This window comes from Cebidichthys violaceus, unplaced genomic scaffold, assembly GCF_023349555.1.
Source record: "Cebidichthys violaceus isolate CVI_PGR_0920_01 unplaced genomic scaffold, fCebVio1.0.p SCAF_11, whole genome shotgun sequence".
In the NCBI taxonomy this organism is placed as follows: Eukaryota; Metazoa; Chordata; class Actinopteri; order Perciformes; family Stichaeidae; genus Cebidichthys; species Cebidichthys violaceus.
In genome coordinates this window covers 13752489-13779096 of record NW_027176274.1, presented here as the reverse complement: position 1 = coordinate 13779096, position 26608 = coordinate 13752489, and the positions used below count along the sequence as shown (strand labels likewise).

Here is a 26608-nt window from a genome sequence, read left to right as displayed (position 1 = left end):
TGCATCTATATCAGCATCTGTAACGCTCACTTATTAACTCTTTATCTTTTAAAACATGAAGAACAAATTGTAAAAATCTAATTTTTCTGTTTTGTGGGGGTCTGTTGTTGGTCCCAGCCAAGAACTAGTTCTGGCTTCCTTTACCACAATGTATTTATTTGCTATCTTTTGTTCTTGCTAGAGTACCAATTCTGTCAACAGGACATTCTTGTCACGAACAAGCTGTATTACTTAAATATGTTTTGAAAAAATACTGGTCTGTGTTCATTGTGTAATTTCTATGATTTGAGTGAGGGAATAGAGATGACTCCTCTTATCTACTTGCCAGTTAGTTGTGACGTACAACCCTTCCATCCCGAACACATGATTTTGTGTATGTTTAATTAAACTGTGTAAGTACAGTAAGGCCCCAATTTGTGTTTTTTCAATAAAAATGTAGCCTCACTGGCCTCAACTGTTTTACATTTTTGGAATTTGTTGAAAGAATTTTTTCTCGAGCAAGGCAAATTACATTATGTGGTATGGTCATGTGGTAGATATGAGAAAAGTATGCAGAATTATAAAAAAAAAAGTAAGAGCAGGAGTAAAATTAGGCTAGAAATCCATCTTAGGGTGTTAGTCAAAGAGTATCTTTAGACTGTAAAGGATTCAAAGCTATTTACAGTAGTTATCCCAGATGGACGCTATGGCCTGAGGCCCCACTATTTATTGAGCAGATATGTGTGGGATTACTTTTCATGATATCAGCAGCAGGATGATTTGAAACACATCCTTACATGCGTACCTGTTTATTCCTTAATTCCTTAATAATTCCCAGCATGCATTAGGACAGATAGGACATCCCAAACACAAAACCGGTAAAAACAAAAACTCTTTCAAATATAACGTAAAAGAAATTTAAGTCTTACAAATGCTAAAAATGCTTTTAAAGTTCAAATTAGTGAAACTACAGTACTACTTTTTTCCCACACTAAAACACCTGTTCCTGCACATTTCTCTGCAGTGTGGTTGCTTTGTTCTCTGACGTTCCAATTAATGACAATGATTAAAAGCCTCCTGTGCTCGTTTTCACTCTGTCTTCGCCCTGTGCCAAAGTAGTGACGTGGGTCTATATATGACACAGCAAATCTTCAGTCATTAAGCCTGGTGTTGTGTTCGCAGACCGCTAAATCCCTGCAGAGATTAGGGGGATGTTTCAACCCCAGCAGTCACCAGACACTTTATTTAGATGCTATTCAGATGTTTGTCTTTTACCTTTGTTCGTTTTACCTTTTATGTACAAAATCACACAAACAGTCGATTTTACACCAACAAATACAGAATTACTACAATCTGCTTTCCTCTGGAATCATCTCTGTTACATGTGACATTGGAAAGCACACAGATTAATATGGAGAGCCTCAAAAAACCCTCTCTTTTGCACTCACCAGTGAGGTAAGGGGATTTCATGATCAGTGTCATTCTATATGCTAAAACACATCTATGTTGAGGACATTTTTAGCGATTTGTTCCTTTTCTAAAGGTTGATTACCGTCCTCTCCTCTTCTGATGATGTTTCAGTATAATATCCAGCTCATTTCAAGTAGTTTCAGTAAGAAGTCCCACTCTTAATAAGTTAATAACTCACTCCTTGTTGTTTTTCTCGTGTTCCCATTCACTAAGAGAGAGCTGCAGTCTCATCTGACCTCACTTATCTAGACAACAACTGGGCCCCTCCGTCTCTGGCTGCATTTATCTAACTAATTCTGTCTGTTGCAAAGCAAGGGCAGCTGTCATGGTGGCACTCTGGCGGCTAGAACCAAGCCCAATTTTCCAGAATACAGATCCAAAAGATTGGGGGGGGGGGGTTTGGCAGCTGGGGGCCAACTGTGCCTAATGGTCCCCACCTTGAAATTCGGCTGGCTTTTATTGTTGGCTACTCGACAGCAAATGCCTATTGGTTTGGTTCAAGATTAGGTTTTGTTTCCAAGTGTGTCCCAAAAAGTAAATTGAAATAGCATTATTTCATTCAGTTCAGTTCAAAGAGATGTACTTCGTAGTGGCCACTTATTACATTACCTTTACTCTTAAGAAACATCAGTACGTGCATCAATAAACGATGACATCTCCAATCATGACGCCTTTCAACATAATTCCACATGTCACAGGAAAAGCAGAGATGTTAATGATAAAATGAATGATGTCTATATTTCATTTAGCTGCCTCAGTCCTGGTAGACCTTTATATATGGCAGACATTGTGACATGACGTACAAAGAAAACCAGAGGAGTAATTTATCAAATTAATTTGGCTGCCCTCCATTTAGCTTCACTAATTTCAGGACTCTGTCATGGCTTGCTGGGAGACCTGAAAATATAGAGGTAATTGTATGTCTGTGATATACAGTGCTGTTTTAAGTTCAATAGCCTGTTGCTGTTTCAAAGTGTCTCTTCAAACTGTCAGTTCAGTACACACTTCTAACCAGGAAGTAACAGATATTTAATCACAGCTGGACTAACAAAAACTACTGATTCGGTCAATGACAGTTATACCAAGTTCAGTTTAAGGATTTGGTGATGCAGATTTGTTTGAAGATTTACTGAACAGCTCTACGTAGAGCCCCTCTCCAATTAGGAGCAGTATTACTTCGGCCCGTGTCCGACATTTTTGTTTCTCTACATACAAAGAGTCTCTCAGAGAACTTTGCTCTTTGGTTTTTTAATAGTTTAAACAAATAGAATGTAAAGGTCTTAATTAGTGAGCTTTAGAGGAGGTTGTAAGCGTATTTTGTTATGTTCAGACAAAGCCAGGCGAGCTGTTTCTCCTGCTTCCTGTCTATATGTTGAGCTAAGCTTCATCTAACTCTTGACAAGAAGATAAATAAGCATATCCCAACTTTTCATTAAAGTAATAAACTCAAAGATATTCATTTAAATAAAGTCTGTTAAGTCACTTTCTATTGCTGAATGAAGCAACACATTGGTGATTGGGCTTTTGGCCCACTGATGAAAGCCGTTGCATTTGGAAAGTGAGATCCAAAAACACACCTGCAGTTATTGACATAAGTCCAAAGAGAACAAAAGGGACATCTTTGAGATAGTAACATATAGACTCTGTTACCAGTTTTTATGCCTTGTTGAAACTGAGACATTTCTAATGTTATTGCATGTTTTCTTTTTGTTGGACTGCATTGGCTTTAGCTCGGTGTATCAAAAACTGATCAGAGAGTATGTTAAAACATATTATAAGATTGAATCAGTTAATTCAATCATAAATCTGAGTGACATGTCCTGATGGCTTTGTATTTGCAAATGTTGGTCTTGTGTCCTCTGAAATACATTTTTCACACTGTAAGGTGGTTTGGAGATGGCATGCATACAGCCACAACAAAAACGCATATAACCCCACATTTCATCAAACACATTCTATGTGATTCCCATTTCACTGGGCCCGGAGGCCACAGAATGGCATGCATAGCACGGGAGCCACTGGCTCATCACGTACATCATCACTTCCAATCAGGTGGCCTTAAAGACGGACGCCAAAATAAACATCCAGTTTCATCAGCGTTGTAACTATAGCTGTGCTCAGCTCTCAGGGGCCTCTCAGTAGGATGACTTGGTGTGGCTGGTGAGAATATGAGGGGCGTGGGTCTAAAATGGAAGACATCCTGGTTATTGCAGTGGCAGATAAAGTGTTGACAAGTGTTACTCAACCTTGATTAATAAGTCAAGCTCTCCTTGGGCTTAAGAGAGGAAGGGTATTAAGACAAACCATTCCAATCATTTTGCACTTTTACGTCAGCTTTGAATCCTCTGTTCCTTTGTTTATTTGATGTGGTTGTTGAAATTCAACGATGACATGTAATGACTTTACTTCTAGGTTAAATATGCACCTCAGCTCTTTCCAATAATCCTTGAGTCAGCTGTGTTAAAAAAACAACATCTTAACTTAAATATAACAAGCATGTGCTTGTAATTCCTTTCTAATCAGATAAATTCATTAAAGTCATTATCGATGTTGAAGTGGGGAGTTGGGTGAAACATCAGGGATGCTCTGCCCCCTTGTGATGGAAGAGACAAATCTCTGTGCAAGACATTTTAGGTTTAGATTTTTGCTCACATCTTACTCACAGATAAAACGACTGTCTTGCCCTCAGGTCTGCCATGTTCAGTTTGCATCCTGGAACCTCAGATGAGTATAGAAACCGTAACTCCCCTCAGTGTAGGAATAGAGATTAAACACGTGGAGGCGCTGTGGAACAAAGAACAAATGAATGAAGTTGCATCACTGTACCTGACCTAACTGAACTGTTTAAGAGATCACTATTGCAAAATGTGTAAGTAAAATGAGGTTTGCGGCTAAGAGAAATGCCAATTTAGATTGAATTTACAGGTGTGTAGGGAGGAGGCTGATATACACTGTAATATACTGTACAACTTGTCAGGTAGCAAGGATATGATGTACGCCTTCAGTTTACTGTTTGGATGTCAGTATTTCATGTAAACTTTGCAGTCATAAACAGTGGACAATGAGTCAATAATAACCCAAAGACGTTTTTTTGGGAAGCTCCTTTTCACTGTATTAAACTTGTATTTAATCTTTAATGACTTGTTTATTAATGTATTTGATTTGATTGATAAGACATCATAATAAAAGCTTACTTAGAAAGTTGAAAGGAAATAAAAACGAGACAAAGACAAAAAAAAAAGAATTATGTTACTCACAAACACACACACACACACACACACACACACACACACACACACACACACACACACACACACACACACAAACACACACACACACACACACACACACACACACACACACACACACACACACACACACACACACACACAAAAGACAGTCAGATGCTCACACTGGCTGCATTGTCTAATGTAGTTGTTTCTCACATTCTCTCATTTCTCACTGTTGGGTTTTTAGCATTCACATTTATAAAGGGTTTGATCAATAATAAACATTTTGCATGATGCCAAAAAAGGAAAAACAACTGCATGAGTAAATGAGTTGGAATAAATGAAACGTGAATAATACCTTGGAATACCTTCCTGAGTCAAAAGTCAGTCAACCTTATGATTGAGTTCATTTTTTCTGTATGATGATGTTTGATCCTATCAGTAAATGTCAACCTCCTTTTATTACTAAAATAGGACTGACTCATTTTTGCCAAGTTGTCACTGTCACTATATATACAAGCTCAAGGTTTACTCATCCAACATTCATCTTTCCATGACACATCAATCACGCCACAATATTCTATGTATTCCAGCTTCCATGTCACTGACCAATATCAGAACAGGAATGCATTTTTTTCTCTGACGATAAACCCTCAGCATTGTTAAATATCACATCTGCTTAACAGTAAGCTACTATCTAAACCTACTGTGTTTTATTTGTACATCTCATTTTCCTCCTTCAAGTGAAAAAATACTAAATAGTCCACAATATTTAATCCTTTTCATCCCTTTACCTACCAGAAAAGTCCCATTTCTTTAACTTGATTTACTTAACCATAGGCTACTCTTTCATAAATATTCCCGATGGTGTATAAAACCTGTTTATTATCATGCTCATGTTGTATTTTAGTGAACATGGGCTCATTGTATTGTAATTTTACTTCCCTTATCTTTACTTCACTTCTTGTTTGCTGCTGTGACCCTTCATTAATTACGTATATTATTTGAATGTGGTCTCGTCATTTTATGTGGTCTTGAGGGTCTAGTCTAGATGGTTTTGTGTAGACCAATTGGCCATACAGTTTATGTCAGATGAACCAAAAGTTTGTTGTACAATGTATCAGAAATGTAAAGGTAATTCTTTACCCAGTCATACTGAGGTCCATTTAGTTGCTGAATTAATACATGTAATACAATTGATACAAAAAATAATGTAAAGCTAATTTCTCATTGTCATCAGCAAGAGGCGCCATAGCCCTCCAGAGTGTGTCCCTATTCCTCCGGCGTTGTCCTGTACCAGTCCCGGCGTTGGTGACGTCACCAACAGAACCGGCGATCAAGATAACCAAAAACAGCACGATCACACCGGAAAAAAACGATTTTCAAAAAGAAAGTTTCTTTTCCTGTATAATAACTGTTTTGAATGGAACGAAATGTATGTTAACAGACTAATAATACAAAAACAAAATGAAAACAGAGTATGAAAAAGACCTAAAGCAACATACTCAATCAACTTTATTTAATTGTGGTCTGGATTTGTATTGACACCTGTAATCTTATACCTTTACATAAGTCCTTCACATGTAACACATCAGGTATTTTTATTATGTGACACCATTTTTTTCATCAATGGAATTTAGAGCTGTTCCTTAAGTATGGGAACACTACTACTTTATACTTCTACTATATTTCAGAGGTAAATATTGCTATTTTTACTGATCCACATTTATTTGACACATTCAGTAACTTGTTACTTTTTATATCAAAGAAAATATACCATACGTTTATCCAATATGAAACAGTAATATAAAGCTAATCTACCCAGTAACATACAAATAATCTAAAATTGACACCACATTTGTTTATACTTTATTGGGAAATACAATATGACATTAATATATTAAAGTATTTCATTCTTTAGCAATATAACAGGAAATGAGGCATTCTGCTTCATGAGTACTTTCCCTTTTGATACTTAAATTAAATTTTTCTGATAATACTTCTGTACTTTAACTCAAGTAACGTTTTGAATCCAGGACTGGAGTATTTTTTGACCGTAGTATTTCTACTTAAGTAAAGGATGTGCGACCCCCAGATGCAGCTTTATTTAGAAATTAGCGAGCGGAAGTGGATTGTACGTCCGGGCGAGCTTGATACAAGTGATTGAGGTGGAGGCGGTCAGCCTGCGACAGAAAAACAAACGAGGATAGGTCGAGCAGTACACAGTCACTCCATGTTTTAAAAGAGAAACAAATAGTGGAACCCCGGGATATGTGGATTTAAACCTTCACTGTGTCGTTTCTAACGCGGGTTCAGCTACTTCGTGTTTGTTTCTCCTTCTGGCGGCGCGTGTCCCCGTTTGCCCATTCTCTCTGGAGTGAGCACTAAGGTAAGCCTAACCGCAGCTCAACTGTGGAACTTGGTGCAGTCGGACGGGCTACTTTGTCCACTCAAGCGCCAGTTAAACGTCTCTTATTGTTTGATTTTTCTCACGGAAAACTTAAAATCACTAACATTCGTAAAAGTTGGGACAAACATGGCATCCCACTGTACTCACTTTGTAGATTTGACGCTGGGTCTTTGTCCACCCAGATGAAGCTTCAACTACACATTGTGCTGGAGCCGCGGTTTGCCTCGCGTGTGTTATACAGCACAGTCTGAATGGCTTTTTTTGTTGTTATTCTTACAACTAACACAGTTAGTTTAAATTCACCCACTTACCTTTATTCAATATCTCAACAGGCCACTTCTTAAAAGGCCTGTAAGCGCAGGCTACTACCGCAGACATCTGTTCTCCTAGACATCTGTTTGTTTGACTTATTTTCTACATGTTTGTTCTTTTATTGACTTGTTTTAAAAGCACACTTGTTTGGTTCATCGGTAAAGTGCCTGGCGAATGTCGGAGCTTATTGTTTTAAAACGCAGCAGCTTACACAATGAACCACATTTGCCATAACACCATAGATTTGGCGACTGTGCCACATGCCGAGCTTGTCAATGTTTCCAGTGGCTCGTAATGGTAACTGCAGCGAGTATCTCTCGCGTAAATCCCAACAGGCGATGGGTTGCATTGTCTTCCTTGCTTATGTGGAGTAGTTGCTCATTAATTATCCATAAAATGATGTTCATTGTTCTCGAAAAGACGAGGAGAATTGTTGTTTTATTTCCCTACACGTACTGTGGTTGGATGTCCTGAATTCCGGACGTTGCAGGCAGCGTTTCTGGGTGCAGGTACACCTTCATGGCACACCTCTTCTGCAGACACACCCTCTGTCAGAGCGCCATGGTTACGCAGAGATATGCACAAGGTTCAGCAATGACAGGTATGTGGAAGGGAAGTCATAGACTGCTGTGCCTGCATTACAATAACTTCCTATCTTGAATCATAAGTTCGCAAGTCTAACGGCCCAAAAAAATGTGGTTTTGTAAATGCTTTGCAAATTTAACATTTTCAACATTTTTCAAAACCACACTAAATCTATAAGTGTTACCAGTGTGACTCACCGGATAGAGCTCACCTTACTAGTACTTATTTGGAGTGTTACTATTGTGTTATGTACTTTTACTCCACTACATTTTCATATTGCACTTTTTATCTGAAAGCTTTAGTTTAGTTTTTTTTCAGTGTGCACGTATATAGCCATAATAGTCTGGAACAAGGACAGCAAAGTTGGACTACTAAGATAAAGAACAGACCATAATAATCAATAATGAGAATCATTTTCACTTGCAGCCCTAACCCGTTCTGCTGTATTTATTTGGCCTCACAATAAAGTTTTGCCTTATTTAACGTGTTTTTTCAACACATGGCCCTTCATGTGTCACGTGGGTTGAGCTGTCAAACATTTACCAGATACTGCATGTCAATATTGAGAATCCTGGAAGTCAAATATCGGTGAAGGCGTGAATCATTTCCTGCGTCTTGAAATAATATGAAACAGGAAAAGAGATTTTAAAACAGATCAGCATTCACCGAGACACATTTCTTTCATTCTTTAAATAGTACAAAAGCACTTGTCTTCCACACGTCTGTCAGGCTGCATCGACCCCGGAAGGTTCAGCTTATTGGAAATTCCTTCAGTGTGAGGAATCGTTACTTGTTGCTTGATCTACGTGTACAAAGTAAGACAGTTCTAGCAGTTAAGAGCAGCTGAGACGATTCATTCTAAAAGATTATAGGCAACTCTTTTCATAATCATGAATTGTTGTTTCATTTAAAGAAAACAAACATTCTCTGGTTCCCCCATTTTATTGTGAGCATTTGCTGCTTTTCTCTCTTTTAACAGCTTATGTAAATTGAATCGTCTGCACTTTCGGACTGTTGTTTGGACAAATAATATTGCCTCAGGCTTAACAAGTTTGTGATCAACCTTTTTAAAAAAAAAAAAAAAAAAAAAAAAAAAAAAAAAAAAAAAAAAAAAAAAAAAAAAAAAAAATCTGTAGCTGCTGCACTTGGTTGTAACCACCTACATGTTAATGATTAACATCACATCCAGGCTGATACAAAGAACAAACAGGTCAGGTGCTCTTGCTTGACTTTCCTATTTACACCATTTTCATTGGTGCATCTCGTGAATAGTGAAACAAATTCCAGGTAGATAAAAGAAATGTACTCTCATTATATTTCCCAATTCTCCCAAGTTGACACGGTCCACCTGACTGCATCATTGAAGGGACCTGCATGTGATGCATTTTGGAAAACGGAGGAGGTGGTGTGGTCATAGTTGATCATGAGGACGCAGGGTTTCTCTGCTGCTCGTAGTCTTGTTGAATGGCAGCCGTGTCTATTCGTTATGATGTTTGTTCTGAAAATGACAGATTGGAAGGAGGCTGCCTCTGAATTGGGACATGCATCGTTTAACAAGGTGGTTGCAGGCTTGGTTCACTTTGTTTGTCGAAGCAAAATATTAATTTATAATTTCATACACAACCCTGAATTTATCTCTTTCCATTTTTGCTTTTGGTCGATTCTTTGCAATTGAATTTCTTCCCTCCAATTTGTTGGCTTCTTAAGTCAAACACTTAACACACAAATATGTCATTTAAATCACAGCTTAACAAATGAGATAATACGCCGATCCTCTTTCTTCTCTATATGTGATTGCACAGTTATGAGCTGAGACTGATTCCTCTGCTTAATGGGCCTAAAACGTCCTCACACACTGTAAATGATTAGATGTCATGCGGTGCCTACGCAGCTTCTTCTTCAGCTTTTGTTTTGGTGGAAAGAGAAAAAGAAATAATTAGCTTTTTGTTGTTTTTGTGGTTTACCTTTGTGTAATGTGAGGTGTCTTTTTTCATTTTTTTTACTAGGCTAAAATGTGAACGGGCTTATTGCTCATGAAGGAGTATAATAATTATACATGCATTAGTCTATGATAATTAAACAATTAAAGATTAATGCTTTAATAATGTCATCTGTAGTTAAATAATTTAACAGTAATTTCAAGATGAGGTGAAATATCTGTCTTTTTCCCCCTAATGTGCTCGCTGTGAGAAAAAGGTTTTAAAGTTCATTGCATGGTTTTTTTACTCATACTAAAAGGTAATTAAACTCTAAATAGATTCAATTTAAAACACTTAATTACGGTACGGTTAGTACAGTTTATACATTCTATACATTGATATTTAGTCTGCGGAGACGTATGACTTCATCATGTTTTGGGCCCTCAGCTCCATTTTTCATTTCTGTCTGGACATCCCAAACAAAATCACACAACTTTTTATATTTAATAAATGTGTCTCGCTCTGTCTGCGTTGATGACAAATAGTTTTCAGTTTCATTGTTTTGTTTTTGTGAGCTACCCTTTGAGTGCCTCCAGTCCTTCATGAAGCTATTGTGCAGCAGGGAATAGAGATCAAAATTGGTATTTTTGGCTTAGTAGAAAGTAATGATGACCGCCCCGAGGAAATCCTAATCTCTCTGAGAAGGAATTAATACGTAAATGCACAGATGGGCGGTCAGGAGACAGAGCGTTACTCATAAAGGGCATCATGTTGGTAGCGAGATAAAGCTCACCCTATTGTCATTGTAATCATCTGCAATCTGGGGAATGGGTAGCCATTAGACTGACAGTACATGCATTTATGACAATGGACCCCCTTTCTCTGACCCCATGACCTGGGAAGAGCAAGAGGATTTGTGCTACTATTAATTAGAAGGCGTGTCCTTTCTTTGTGTGTTTTTGTTATACATATCTTCCTGCTATTATTGATCATCAAAATATATTTCTTAGTTGGTATGATTTTTAACCACGGGAGCAGCGTGGCTCTAGGGATGGCAAAGTTGGGTGGTCCACCATTTTGGTCCAAACTGCCTTTTGGGGTTGATTACCGTGATATATATTTTTTTAAACATTTGTGGTCCCAAGTGGATGAATCTCAATGACTTTGGTGATCAGATATCGGACACTCATGGTGGAAGACGGATCCTAAAGTTTTCTAACAGCAGATCAAAGATTGCACTTCTACAGTAAAATATCTCGGCATCAACGGGACGGATCGGCACAACATTTTGGTTCAGACATTCGTGGTTCCCATGTGACGTATGCTTTGGTAACCCTTTTGTCTTTTCTGTTTAAAATCGGCGCGTTAACACTTTACATTGTGAGCATGTCGGCTTGCTGATGTAAGCATTTAGTTTAAAGCAACATTGTGTCCAAGTACAAAGCAGCCAGTGAGGCTGTAGACTCTTAGTATTGTTATAAAGTGTTTTTAAAACGCAGTCGTATCCAAACATCCAAGAGTATCTGCCTCTTTAGTCTGTAATTCACACCTTTGTTTGCCATGACATTACTTTCTGCTTCTTATCAGTCGTTTAGTGTTTCCGTTCTCTGTCCTGAGTGTTTTCTTTTGTTCCTTAAGTACTCCATCCTCCCCGGCCTCCATCTCTATCATCACCTCTCTCATGTCCTCTGCCACCCGGCTTGAGTTCCTAACTCAACAACTGAACTGTTGGCTCCAGTGTCCTTGTGTCACCACTGGGCACCGGGCCTAATCCTACTCTGCGCCGCTGAGGGGGACCATGAAGGGAAGGGAGCGAGGGTGGAAGGGAGTAAAGCTGTTTGTCGTAGTGGTACAGTATCTCAGCCTTACACTCTCTTGAGTTTGTCATCGGCGGATGGTGCATGAAGATGTCAACGCCTGAGAGGACATGGTGGTGAAGGAAACATAAGAATGTGGGAGAAACGTATACCATTATGAAAAGTAGGGGTGTCACGATTCTCCAAATCCAACTTTTAGATTTTTGATTGAAACATTTTTTTTTTACATTTCCAACTTCTTGTTTCTGTGACTCATGAAAAGAGTCCATCTATTGTTTGCATTTGATCCATCATGTTATTTTCAGCGGAGGCTTCGGCAGGCCCTTCATGCTCTAATTGATTTAATTAAGTGGACTTTCCTCCCCTTTGGCTGTGCCGATGCACAAACCGGCAGTGTGCAGACAAACATTGAGTTATCTCACCCAGAGCACAAGCTTTGCTTATCTGCATTTCACAGAACGATCCATGTTCCAAGTTCCCCTCAGAGCGTCACTGCCCACGTTACACGCATCCCTCTGAGGTTCAGCCTTATTAACAAACCCTCTCCATTCCTGTGGATGCTCTGAAAGGCACCACCAACGCTCTAGTAAACAGCAAGCGATCAAGAGTCGCTACTCGCAGTTTGTGATGGGTCAGACGCGTAGAGTCTGTGCTGGTGCTCTTGATTTCATCGAGGTTGTCACGTCAGTTATGATCATTCAAATGTTTATTCAAATTAGTTGGAGTAGCATATATGCGCTTCAAACAATCCCCACTGTAGGATTTGCTGGAGAAGCGGCTGTTTCTAACATATTGTGTCCCTCGCATGTTGAGAATGATTTCTGGCAGCGAGAGACATCAGCTGAACTTCATGTTGTTGACGATTCTTTGAATGTTGTCTGGTTGATGAGCAGAAGTTAGTCGCACGATGAGTCGTCTCAAATCAAAAACAATGTTGGTATTTGTATCGCATCACTTTCAGAGCTGCACTTGTTACTTTCAATGTGTCCGACATATTTAATCTTCAGCTGCTCATTTGATTTCCAGATTGTGTGATTTCCACGGGCCAAAACAAAAAATACTATCAAACGTCAACCCTAAATGCGCTCCCTTAAAAAGGTGGTTCCTTTTATTCTTTATAGAGCACTGCATACATGTAGTTGCAGATAATATTGCGCTATATTGTCAACACAGCAGAATGTGCTGCAGTGTAAAACAATTTAGCAATTTTGTAGCATTTCAGCTTTGAAGAGTGAACAGGGGAACGATTCTAAAGAGGTCCATTGACTTCAGATTAGTTTGAACAGTTATGAGCGTGTTTCTGTGTGACTGTACCACTGTTGGTGGCGACGACTCTGCAGTTTTTTTTTTTTTTTTTTAGCTGCCGACTTCACGATTAGCACACCTTCAACCAGACATGGATCAGTGAAATAAGCTTGTTGGATTTAAAATAATGCACACAGGGTGTGCAAAATCTCTGGATCTATAAATATGCACCGGATGGCCGGTTGCTTATCTTAAATTAAATAGTATTTTCCTCACAATGACAATCATTGATGACTCATGTGACTTCAGCCTGCAGAGAGAAATAGGAATGTTTTCATTACTAAGTTTTCACAAGATAATTGAGAAATCTCTGTGATTAAGGGAAGTGCCCACACTATGCACAAAGCATTAGAAAGTGAGAGCTTCTGAAGTCGCATGAAAAGTGTGTGTGTGTGTGTGTGTGTGTGTGTGTGTGTGTGTGTGTGTGTGTGTGTGTGTGTGTGTGTGTTTTTGCTGGGACATGCACTATGGAAGGGATTATATGGATGTAATTCAACTCTAGTGAAAACCTGCCACCAGCTCTGCTTCTTCTACAATGCAGGAGCTTAACAATGTTGTTCGAACTACACAATGAACAAGACGCAACACAGAACAGCTACACTACGTAACTGAGGCTGTTGCCCTTAAGATTATTACAACAAAAGATACAATAATTGTCAGTGATAGCTGCGTAAAATCCCGTCTCACAGCATTATAAATCCATGTACAGTGTTTTGCCGCCTGATAAGCCTTAACACTCCTACATGTATTAATAACTACCACCACCAACGCTGCATGTTTTAAACTCAGTGCTGTTTTCTGTCTGAACTCTCACTAAAGGAGGAGTAGCATTTTTTGCCTTTTTAATCTGCAGCTGTAGTGCATTTACAAAGAAGTCCCCAGATGATTTAAAATTTTGATGAGCGTCTCTCACCTGACGTGTCCCACATTCTGGATCCACAGAATGAAGCAGCGTTTTTTTCCTTCTTCAAAATGTTCTTCAATTGTCCCCAATATGTTTTGATTCTCATTGGGCTTGTAACATATTTTCACACCATGCTGATTGTGTTCTTCAAAGTCATATCTTGGTACATATCACTGCAGTAACTGTGCATATAGAGAATGTTCAACAGAAAGCCAAACATTGGGACAACAGTCTGGCTAATCATGGCCTATAATTCAGTGCTCATTAAATCTGTATGAGGACAGAATAATGCTCCATTTTTATATTTGATCTATCTTTTTAATAATTGAAGGCAGATTATCACCAGTTCATGTATTTTTTAACATGTAGGCTATAAAAATATTATGTCTTTTATTTGTTTGTTCTTAATTCTGCTGCTGCTGCGTGCTTGGGAGTTGATTCGGTTGCTGAATGGAGCAATATGATAGGCCTTCTCTAATCCATTTGTGCCCTTTCTCTCTCACACTCTCTCTTATACACACACACACACACACACACACACACACACACACACACACACACACACACACACGGCTGCACCCGAAGGAAATCCTGCTTTATTTATAAGATGTATAGCTCAGAGTGCCACAGCGTTCTCCTGAGAATTCAAGACTGCACACAAACAGTATTTGGCCTGTGGAGTCTCTTCTTTCTGGCTCACACACACACACACACACACACACACACACACACACACACACACACACACACACACACACACACACACACACACACACCCACTCACATGCACTTGCTGCAGGACATCTATTTACCTTATCTGCTGTTTTTAGCTTGGCAGAACTACAGTTGTTTGAGTGTGACCTCGGCCGTCCTCGGCAGTGCGTGGAGAGCTGCCAGCAGATGCTTGCTGAATGTGGTGCTTTAGTGTTTTGTGTGGCAGCGTTCAGTGGAAGGAGTGATTTCATCTGCATGTCACCAGCAGAAATGTCTTCCTATGCTCGGGCCAAACCAAATGGCCGAAGTGGCATTTGAGTGTACAGTATAATGTCAAGCTAAGAAACCCTACTGCGCGGAAACCATAATAGGATACGGCAGAGCTCCCAGGGTGAGAAGAAGTAATTCAACTGTTTAAACGATCAGCAAAAGCGCTGACCAGAGATGAACACGGTGGCATGGAGATAACATCATGTGCAACCTCTGTTGGCCCTCGGCTAAAAGGCAAAAAAGAAACCTAAGATGTTAGTGTGATTTAGAGATGTGAAGAAAACGTGTTCATAGTAGGAGCATTTAGCCCGGTGTTACGTTCTTTGTGTTTTTTACTCTTTTTGGCATTCAGATATTCAACATTTGAAAGGTGAAATCAAAGAAAAAGAAAGGTCTTAAAGCATGTTAATAATAACAAGTTTATCAAATGACAATGTGAAAACAATGTGATCATTTGAAAGGCGTCTCTTCTAGTGATGAACCTACAGAGAATTATCACCTGAATCCACAGCTGCCCTCAGCTTTACAGAACTCCTCATTGAGTGTCGGCTCATTTCGGCTGTCCGGCACCACGACTTCACTGTTTCGGTTCACTCTCACCGCTCTATTGGGGCCGTTTTAGCCTGAAACGGGACTAACTATTGAACATAAAGGAGCTAAAGATACAGATATTTCTCATATGAGTTGGTAGACGCCAAAAGAGACTGAATGTTGCACTGATATTCATCAGGTGGCCAGACACACTCAAGATAATGATGATGTTGCGCCGTAGCTGCGGGATATGTAGATATGAAATTAATAAGAATACTTCCTATATTGAACTAATTCTTTGTTATTCCTTACTTCCTCCACTTTCTGTTTCAGAAACTGATTAAAAGTGTCTCCACTTCTCCATATCGATCATGCCTACATTTTAGAAAAGCATCCAGGAAGAGGTGGAAATGGTATAGAAAGAAAAGAGCAAAAATGTTCTCTCTCTCTCTCTCTCTCTCTCTCTCTCTCTCTCTCTCTCTCTCTCTCTCTCTCTCTCTCTCTCTCTCTCTCTCTCTCCCCCTCTCCTTTGGCTAGTTGTTTCCTACACTCATTCCCATAACTTTTCCCTTACTGGTGAATGTCTTCTTCAGTGCAAAGCCAGTTCTGACGCTGTGAAAGAGTTTGAGGCATACAGCGATATTCTGCAGAAACGTGGCTCCTGAGCACTAACATGTATGCATGCCCACGTGGAAAAGCTTTCACAAATGCTTCTGTTTCCAACGAACTGTTCCGGTCTCTCCTCTGACATCAACACAAGCTTATGTAACGGAGACAAACAAACATGCGGGATATCAGTAACGACTCTCATGCTCCTCAGAAAGAGTTCACACATGTCTTGGAAAATGTGGATAAATTTAGACAGTCGTGGAAAATAAGAGTCACTCTTGGGAAATGAATGGCATAGAATGTCCCAGAAAATGTTTCTCTTCCCTGCAAATATCTGAATAATTCTCATCAGCTCCATTTGCTGAAAACAAGACTTGGTAAAAATCAGATCACTTATGATTTGCTTGTGTTTTGTAACACAGAGTAACTCACTGCATTTAGACTTCTGTATCTTTAAAACAAACTAAAAGACGACTTCCTGAACCATTAAGAATTGTTTGTCTGCTTTGCAACCGCTACATTTTGGTAAACTGATGTCGAAGAAGAAAAACCTCTTAATCTTCTGAACTCTTGGTAGATTAATTCATAAATCAATTAGACAATTGATCAACCGCTATTTTTGAATTCTGTTAATTGGTTTGTTTTTGTTTATTGCAAAAATGCCAAACATTAGTTATTTCCAGGTTCTGAAATGTGACGGTTCGACGCCTCTCTTTGTCACGAGTTGATAAAAAAAGAATATAATTTTGGTTTTGGACTGTTGGTCTGAAAGTTACTGCATCTTTCTTTATCGGTGTTAGTCTGGAGACCTTTTTTCTGGAGACCTTCTGGGCGAACCCTCAAAAGGTTTTACAGAATAAGTGAAGTGCGTGTCTGCCCTCAGAGTTGTGACATATCTGGATAATCCTCACCTTCAGTAGGAAATGATTTACACGATTCAGTTCGTATACTCCACTTTAAGCCTCTTTCTCGTTCGTGGCACACACTGTTGAAATATTCACGGTGACTGTCCACTCGACGCTAAATGATCCACATCTGTACTTGGACGGTGGCGGTTTAGGGCGTTCAACAGGTCTGCATATCGTTGCACCAGTCTCTCTGCGTTGCTCATGCTACATCAGTCGGTTCTCTCTCGGGAGCCTTAACTTGATCAAAGGGAATAATTCAGGTCCGTAGCCGAGGGAGGAGAGAGAAGACCGATGGAGCAGAAGGTACAAAGAGAAGGTAAAGCTCAAGCCGGGACAGAGTCAACAGTGGTTTGTGATACATGGAGAAGAAGAAAGTTTCTGAGGACCTTTTTTGTGTTAAAATTCTGCATGAGCTAACCTCATTATACAACATATTCTTCTGCAACTTATCCCGAGAGTAGGTACTTTAAAATGAGTTGGCAGCAAGTTTATTTCCCCATGCAGCATAGGGTCATCAGCGGTGATGCTGCCTGCACACTCATCACATATTAAGCATACAGTGAATTAACTCTAAGATGCAAATTGTGGAAACAGTAGACACAGCGTGTTCAATTTCCCTCCCATGTTGCCTCATTAAGAGAAAATAAAATCTCTTCCTGCCATTAATTGCTTGCAGGGATCCTCACGGAGGCACGATTATGTATACCATTACATGCATGCGAGTCAAGAGTTAGATACCAGTGTTGGGTATCAGATCCAATACAGTTCTCATGTACTAGTACTCTCAAAACATGTGCGACACAGCTGCAACCGATACCACTGCACCAACGAGACGTTAACCTCTCATCAGTTGAGCCCAGCTGCAACAATAACCAGATGCACAAACAGGTTAAATCCATCAGTTCTCACCAGCTGCATTGTTCTCAGTCCCCACGCAATACGTAGTTTAGCTGTGAAGTTGTCAGCTGTGTGTCTGCCTGGCATCATCTGTGAAGGTTTCTGCAATGTTAGCGAGTGTCCAGTTGAAAGCGAGGGCGTGTGTGTAACAGGTGAGTGTGAAGTCAGCAGTAACGGTTGGGCTGTGGGCGCAGCAGTGCAGTGTGTATACACTTTATCTGTCAGTGAATATATGCTAAAACTCAAGACTCATGAGGAGTCTCGTGCCAATTTCCTGTGTCAGGCAGCTGATGATTAAAGTGATGTTAGCAACAGCTCCAGCTGGGCTGAGCTCTGAGAGGGCTCTGCTGTTCTCCTTTATCACAAACCACTTCTTCTTTTGTGTGACAAGCATCTCCTCAAAGTCAAAAAATCAGGTCAAAATCACACCAACGCTTCTGCATCCCTAGATGGGATTTACTGTAAAGTTCCATCTGATTTGATGGACACTCTTTAAAAAGTGCAGGGTTAACAGAGTATTCTACAGTGCTGTGCTCTGCAGTGAACTGGAGACCAAAGGTTTGCAGGAGAGGAAGCTGAAGGTAACAGGAAAACGGATATTCTCAGTTTGACACATGAGAGTATATTAATAAAAGCTAAGTGACAGTTTGAATCTGACCTGGCAGTTGTCTTGCTTGCTTTCTTCTAGTTAACAACAGTTCTACAAACTTGTTGCACTGTCATAGATTGTTTTATTTTGAGTCGAGTAAAATAAATTACATTCTTTCTTTTAATTTTCTGTAAAGAGCCCGCTGAGTTGAAGGTGAATGGATTCGATAAGGATTTCTCTACTCTTGCATCGTGTGTGTGTGTGTGTGTGTGTGTGTGTGTGTGTGTGTGTGTTGCATGCCTTTGTCTGATTGCTACCAAAGATAAACTCTTAACACTCTGTGGACGGACATGGTGGCATTCCACAGTTGGCTGCAGGAATGGGGTACAAGTCTTCAGATAGGTGCAAGATGACAGACTCTGTAAAGGAAAATAGAGAATCTGCATGTTGTTTTAGACCTCTTTGAAGATTATAAAGATGGCATGCCGTGGTGACCAAACCAATATGAAACCTGGGTTTTAGTACCACCAAAAAAAAGTCTTTCCTATTTAATAAAATAGGCCAAAGTTCTGAAACGCATGCGTTTGATTTTGTCTGGACATTAAGGAGACGTACGTAAAATACAGTCTACTCCAATACCCAGCCCTACTTTAACATCATCACTAGGGTGTAGTGAGGCGCATAATTAGCACGTTGTTTATTTATATTGCGTCTAATTATCTGCTTATCGCTTCATAATTTAGTCTCCTCTGGAAAAACAACAATTATGTTGATATGAATTACTTCATTTCCATATCAAAATTGGAATCTTGTCTGACTCATCAAGAAGTGGTTTGAACAGCTGTAGAGAGAGACACCTGACTGGTCACAATGCGACTGTATGTTTCTTCATACTGCTTATAGATGTAGAATGAGTGTCGTCTCGTTACTCCTGACTCCAGTGGTTATTCATTCATGGAAAGCTCCGGATGTTTATACCATCTGATCAGTCCGTACATTCATAGCGCGTCTATCCTCTTACTGCTGAGAGCTCCTGTTATATTGCCTCTGGATTTGCTTAATTGACATTATTGATTATATGGGAGCATAAGAAAAGCTGAAATGCAGGGTTTGTTCTGCTGGGGGGCTTTTTTTTCTTCGTCTATTCGGTTCCACCAGCTGCTCATATTCAACACAGTAATGTTCCCAAGCCAATAACGCATCGCAGTGTGGAAATATTTCTCGCCTCCAGTCTCAAAAATGCTCAATAAGGCACAGAGCAAGAGCATCTCTTGGCATGGTCCTTGGAGACATGCTTTGTGATGAAGTGTTAGAAAAATAAATTCAAATTGTAGTTTATACGTAGTAGTCCATTGCAGTGTAGTGCGGTTCATTTGAAGAGCACTGTAGCTCATAGCCACTGCAACACCTTTTGTTGTTTGACCTGGAAGTGACCCGGGTTTTTTTTTTCTTTCTCACACACTTTATTTCTCTCGACTCTTTCTGTCAGACACAAACACAACATCACCTCGGGTTTTTCTCTCGTCTCCTCCAGTCGAGGGATAACGAGCAGCGTTGTACATCAAAGCTGTGCTCACTACATTTGCCCTGCTGTGCTTTACAGCGCCTGCCTTTTGTTGTTGTTGTTGTTGTTGTTGTGCCAGGGGACATGGATGCCAGACTGTCACACACAGAGTTAAAAATAGAGGCAGTCCTTCCTACTTCACTTATGGACCAAAGCAGCAAAAAAAGGATAAAAAAAAAAGACATGAGGAAAATGATGCTAATAGACGATGGCTTGCAGGCAGAGAGAGGTGGTGTGGAGAGGGCTGGGTTATAAACCTTACAAAGAACAAGCTGCCCAGAGGAGATGCCTCATCATGTGTTTAGAGTGCAGGGAGGTGTGCAAAGGGAACAAGGACCGCGCTGTTTTTGAAAGGATGTAAAGTGGCCGTCAGGGAGCCGAGAAAACAACCAACAAGTTTGAAGTCGGCTATTTATGGCGGAAGAGGAATGTACAAACTAAGACTAAGAACTGCAGTAGGGATTCAACGTTGTTTATCATCTTTCGGCGCAATCATTACGATGGAATAATAATAGCAAATGAACACGATGCACTACTTTTGTGCCTCAACGAAGCAGAGAATAATTAAAAGCCGCTACCCGCATTAATGTGACCTCTCACAGATTAGGAGCTGGAGGTTGATGCTTCAGTAGAATAACATCAATACCTGCCATCTGTGTGCTCAGATAATGTGTCATGCAGGGATTAAATAACTGAGGGGCCGACACTCTGCTGTCAAAATAGGGTGTTAAAACATGCAATGCATGAAATATGCTGGTAACACCTTTTTTTTTGGAACCAATGAGTGTTCGGGGACACTCCTGGAGATTTAGTTCTCTCCTTGCCTTTAATGGGGGAGAAGAAGACCTTTTGTTAAACCACCACCCTGTGGGCGCAGAGCCTTTTGTGCAGAATCAAAGTTGATCTTTTTGTAAAGAAATATCGAAAATCGAAGAGTGAAGGGATACAAGTCAGATTCTTTTTGGGGGAACGCCCCCGTCAATGAAAGTGGGACCACCCATTGGCGGTTGTCATGGAGACTCGCTCAACAATGTTGGCTTTACCCGGGAGAGGAGGGCTGAAGCAATGACAGAAAATGAAAGTGACATGTGAAAAATTGCTTGTAAAGAGAGGGTGGGGGAAGGAAGGGCCAGTTAAAGAAAGAAGGGAATTCCAGGTTTCTGTCATCGCCCATTTAGGCAAGTTAACATTTAAGACATTTGTCTCAGGGAGTGTGTGAAAGAGCAACACTGCTGCTCCAGTGGTGAGTGAACTAGTAATACTGCCTCTTCTTTCTCTGCACTTTATTATTTACACATTAAACGGCCAAATAAACGGACACCCGAGCCGCGCTGCCTGCATGAGCAGAACATGACTGTGTTTATTTGTTAATGATAGCAAAATTCAAAGCTTATTAATTCATGGAGCTGTGCACGTCACTGCAGTTTACACAACACTGTCGTGCAAATATTTTAGAATATAAGCCTTGTGTTGACAAATGAAGGGATTCTGTCCACAGAGAGACGCTACAGGGCTTTTATTTTTAAACGTAAACCATGTTAAGATAAAATAAAGTATATATCTGTGACATGTTCTACAGATAAATGTATCGAAACATGTTAGTATGATGTCAATTTCCTGTCAAAAGATAATTTTCACTGTCTATTTTTGCTGTGAACAAAAATTAGTGAAGACCTTGAAAACACAGCTGAGACGAAGCCTCTGATCTGTTAACTTGGTGTCAAAATACGAAGTTCTGCGCTGCATGTGTGCTGCTCACACAGGCAGCGATTAAGTAAAATAGGGCTGCAACTAACGATCCCTTTCCTCATCAACTTAATTGACCTTTTTTTTTTTTTTCTCAATTAATCGTGTGGTTTATAAAATGTCACAATATAATAATAGATCCATCAGGGTTTACTAAATTTAAGGCAACGTCCAGTTGCTTGCTTAGTTCGACCAACAGTCCAAAACCCAAAGATATGCAATTTAGTATCACAAAGAAAAGCTGCAGACTTTACCTAGTAAAACGTTGGAAGAAGGGTTTGATATCACAGGCGTGGGTTGGCTGCTTATCACTTGGTATTGTATGAGACTACTACACAGAGTTGTGGCATTCAAAAGTTGTTCGACGCTGCTGGTGCTGAGCAAAAGTCAGAGGAGCGGCTTGTCACTAAAATGAGAACAGCTGGTCCACCCTAAAGGTCAGCCAGCCTCAATGGTCTGAGCCCAGAAACAATCCCTGATGCAACGGTAGGGAGTCAGTTTAGGCACGGTGGGCTGCTGGGCCATACCCTGGTGGAGACTCTGCCGTACTTTACAAAACAGAGTTCTCAAATGTTTAATGGTGTCACACTTCAGTCTTTAAAACTATTAATTGTACTGAGGTTTGGTATCCAGTTCTTATTCTACAATAGCCTCTCTGCTCTGATCTCTGCTCGTCTTGAAGGCGTTCTGTCTAATAATTCTCAACGTGAGGAGATCATCACTTTACTAATACCCATACACTTTGAGCGAGAGTAAACACGCCTGAGACAATGTGGTGCTTTCGAGAGGCACTGTCCACTGTGAAGGCAGTGCCATCTGTGTGCTGAACGCCGGGATCCAGATCGGCTCACGAGACCCACGAGAACATTCAGGTGTTTCTGTGCCAGAGCAACAAGAATTTAACTGAAGCTAAAACGAGTCTTGAACTGAACTCTCTTGTTTTGAGACGCCCCTTAAATGGGAAAGCACTGCAGCTTGGTAGCACGTGTGTACATCCATTTCATTTGCACAGCATGATAACTTTTCACATTTAGTAATTGCAGGTTTTAAAGTCTTTTGTTATTGTGAATGTCTGCTCATTATCATAATTAAGAGTTGTTATTTCTGTCCTACGGTGACTTTGCTCTCTGGTGCGGTGGTGATAGCAGCCCTGGCTCTATCTGTGTGGTCTGAGTGGGCCTTCTTCTCGGTCCTATTTTGAGCCGACAGTGAGAAACCCTCTTGGTGTTGAGATGTCTTTGTGTGGTTTTTTTTGTTTTGTTTTTTTGTTCTTGATGGCATCTACTTGAATGGCACCCATTTTCACCCAAGAAGAGCAACCACTAACCTCAGCTGATGTCTCATATGTGTGCCACACCCACAGTTTAGGGCCCGTTAGTGTACGACTGAGACGGAGGACTGTCTGTCTTTGACCTGAATGCCAAACACAGAAAGCTCTGCCAGACGTTTTTTTGTTTTGTTCTTTAAACATCCCCTCTTTTTTTATAATCCTCTTTAACTTTCCCTTTCTCTTTGTGTGGTGTTGAAAGAGCCTGTGAGCCGCCCCCCCCCCCAGTGAAGGGTGTTGTGAAGTGCTGCTGAAGCCCAGCTCAGCAGTCTGTCGCTCATCTTTCCTCTTTTAACTCAGCAGAGGAATGGGGGGTCACGAGGAGCACGAGCTCTCAGGCTTTCCCCTCTTTAAACGCAGTCTTTCCCCAAATCTCTTTTTCCTTTTGTGTGTGCTTCTATGCTCTCTCTCTCTCTCTCTCTCTCTCTCTCTCTCTCTCTCTCTCTCTCGCCGGAAAAGGCCTTTTTTTTGTTCAACCACCCGTCTGTCTGTTAACTATGTCAAGGAAACTGAGTTAGTAGCTCAGATTAAATGACAAATGTATCATGAAACGCTCTGTTCGGTGGATCCCGTTTTCAGCCACAGTTTAAAACGAGACTTTTAGATTTATTGCTATAGCTTGTGGATTTCATTGGCATTGGAATGAGCAATGGTATAGCTGCCATTCTGACATACATGATTGCCCACAGTGGAGGGTGGTCTTTGGTTTGGAGTGGCATTCGCATCACACTGTCTAATGAGCAAGGTTGCCAAGGAGACAGAGAAATTGGTACCATGGGTGAGGGGAGGCAAAGTACTCGTGCTAGGATGAGAGCATATCACGTGTTAGTCTGCCAGTTTACAAGAGTGGAAAGAATGGACACTAAGCTAGAGTGATTGTTGAAAGGTTTTGTTGTGCAGTGAGAAAGCTTTTTAGGCTGCTCTCACACCTCAGCTGTTTTGGTTTGGTTTAAACTTAAGCCACATCCACACTACTGATTTTCCATTTTTAGACGCGTATCTTTTGTTACACTGAGTCTAGGAGTTTGGAAATGCTACCAAAAGCCGAGTGAGTTTGAAAACTCCGGGGTTACCTCGTAGTGTGGACCGGCGGCACTATCAGCCCTACGAAGTGGACGCCTGAAGTCACGGTGTGTGGCTTTAAGGAGGGCGATATACACAAAACGGAGGACTTTCCTTTTCTTGTTCATGCTTATTTTGTTCTGCACAACTATTCCGAAGTTCACAAAGAAACTGTTACCAAACAAAAGCTCTCCAGTGCAACAGGGACTTTCAGCCCCCGGCAGAGCTCCGGGTGGGACAGCAGACAACAAAGAATCCGAGGGACATGAGTGAGAAACGTGCGTTGACCAAATTTATTGACCCATAATCTAGTAAACGTGTGCAGCCTTATAAGTTTGAAAAATAAAACAAATTTTTCTCTTTTCTCGAAATTTGTCTGAGTGTATATATAGAGGAAGATCTTAAGTATCAAGCACAACCTTTTTATTATTAAAGACTATAATAATAATACTATAATACGTTGGTGAAGTTTGGCAGACAAACCAAACGTTTCTTAGATGTTATACGCACTACATGTCATTCACCCATTCACATCCATTCATACACTAATGGCAGGCTACCATGCAAGGTGCCACCTGCCCATCAGAACTAACTAATCATTCACGCTGATGGCACAGCCTTCGAGAGCGATTTGGGGCCAAAGACACATCGGCAGCGCCTGGAAGAGCCGGGGATCGAACCGCCGATCTTCTGATTGAAGGTCGACAAATTGCCGAAAACCCATATGTCACCAGTACAAGGTGAAAAGGAAACACACAAGTTACATTTGTGTTTCATTAAAAAGGAAGTAATGCATGGACTATTATAGACCAACTGATGCTGGATATTTGCGAATTTAAAAATATATATCAGTAAAATATATTTCAGCTGGCTTTTTTTTCCCATCAACATATAACATAAATAATCTTGATACGGATCCCTTAGATTTTGTTTGTGTTTGACCAAGGTGTTCTTATTAACTCGCGGCCCCTATCAGCCAGTTAGCGAGGAGTCAGCAGTCAACGACGGTATAAAACAGTCAATTAAATGTTTTTCAAAAGGTGAATCACTGCAACCACGAGAGGTCCTTGAACATACAGTCATAAACAAGCACACTATAATTTGTCGGTACTTATCAACCCCCATATTAACGGATAAGGATGGATCTGCAACAAGCGTATTGAGGCCGATCTATTGTCCTGTGTGTACAAGTTTCCATTTTTTCCTGCTTGTTTGTCATTATTCATAAAATGAATTTGTGTCAGGATTAATAATTCCAATAATCATAGTTATTTATTTTTTAAGAGAGAATAAAAATAACAAAAAGTGTTGTTAAGGGCAACACAACCTGCTGTGAGTCACCAGAATTTCCCCCATGTGGGTGAATGTATGTAGTACTGATGATACAGGATGGCCTCACCAAAACTGTCCAATGAATGAGTTACCTGTCAGATGAGCTCATGTTCATAGCTTGTGGTTTGATCATGAAAAAGGGAAAGGTAGAGAAAGGTAGAGAGAAGGTAGAGATTCCCAAACAAAGCCAGGAATTGTACACCGCTTGTATTTCTCGTCTACTTTCTATTTCAATATATATCAAATGTAGTGATGGGTAAATACCGTGGCACATTCTCCCAACAGGCATCATCAGGTTGGCTCATCCATCCATCCTCACCAGGAGGAATAAATGCAATAAAAGGAAAGGAAAGGAAAGTAATGGTCTAATCCGGCAGCTGTAGCCTGAGGCGGATGGAGGCCGCGGCATGTTCACATACCTCCCGTCTTTCAGAGAGGTTGACGTCACCGTCCCTCATCTTGTCGTAAATCTGCCCTTCCACTTCTATTTCCTGCACTCTCCAAAGAATCGCAGCTGCTTTCCTTGTCTCGTCCTGTATGTTTAGCTGACCCTTGTGCCTTTGTTGCTGCAGTTAAAGTTGTCCCTTAATGGAAAGTTGAGTAGCTTAACTTATGGTGAACCTGACATAAACTCTCCCTGTTGCACAACTTCCTCCTCTCCCCTCTTCCGCTGTCCCTGTCCCGGGCTGCGAAGAAATCCAGTTTGACAGCTTTAGTGACGGCAAGCAGAGGCACATTCGCAACTGCAGCCTTGTACTATGCAAGCTGTTGCACTTGAATTTTCACTGCTTGTCGTAGATAGATAGAAAGCGGTCGTTAAGACACTTGCATGCAGTGCAACACAACCCGGCTTTTGGTCGCGACTGTAACGGTAAGAATGTATTCAGCGATGGCTGTGCCGTCTCTGTGGTTGTGGCTTAATTGAAGTGGAATTGAATATCTGGTGTTGAAAAAAACAGCCAGCGCTCCAGAGTGCTCCATTTGCATTTCATAAAAATGTAGCCAGCACAGAAGATATCAATCTTTCCAGCAGTAATGGAATCTTTTTATATGGTCTAATTTGTGCAGCAACACTTCTCATGACTCATAATTCTCTTTTGTGGTTGCGCTTTATCTGTGCTCTGCCCT

The 26608-nt window shown here is 40.5% G+C and overlaps 1 protein-coding gene across 1 annotated transcript in view; it reads left to right on the top strand.

The window, feature by feature from the left end:
* Window positions 1–6853: 6853 nt before the first annotated feature.
* The window catches only part of nck2a (NCK adaptor protein 2a), a 32537-nt gene continuing 12782 nt past the window's right edge, over window positions 6854–26608 (top strand). Inside the window, exon 1 of the mRNA XM_068704987.1 lies at window positions 6854–7068. The gene's annotated coding sequence lies outside the window, so the exon portion shown is untranslated. The remainder of the gene's footprint in view (window positions 7069–26608) is intronic.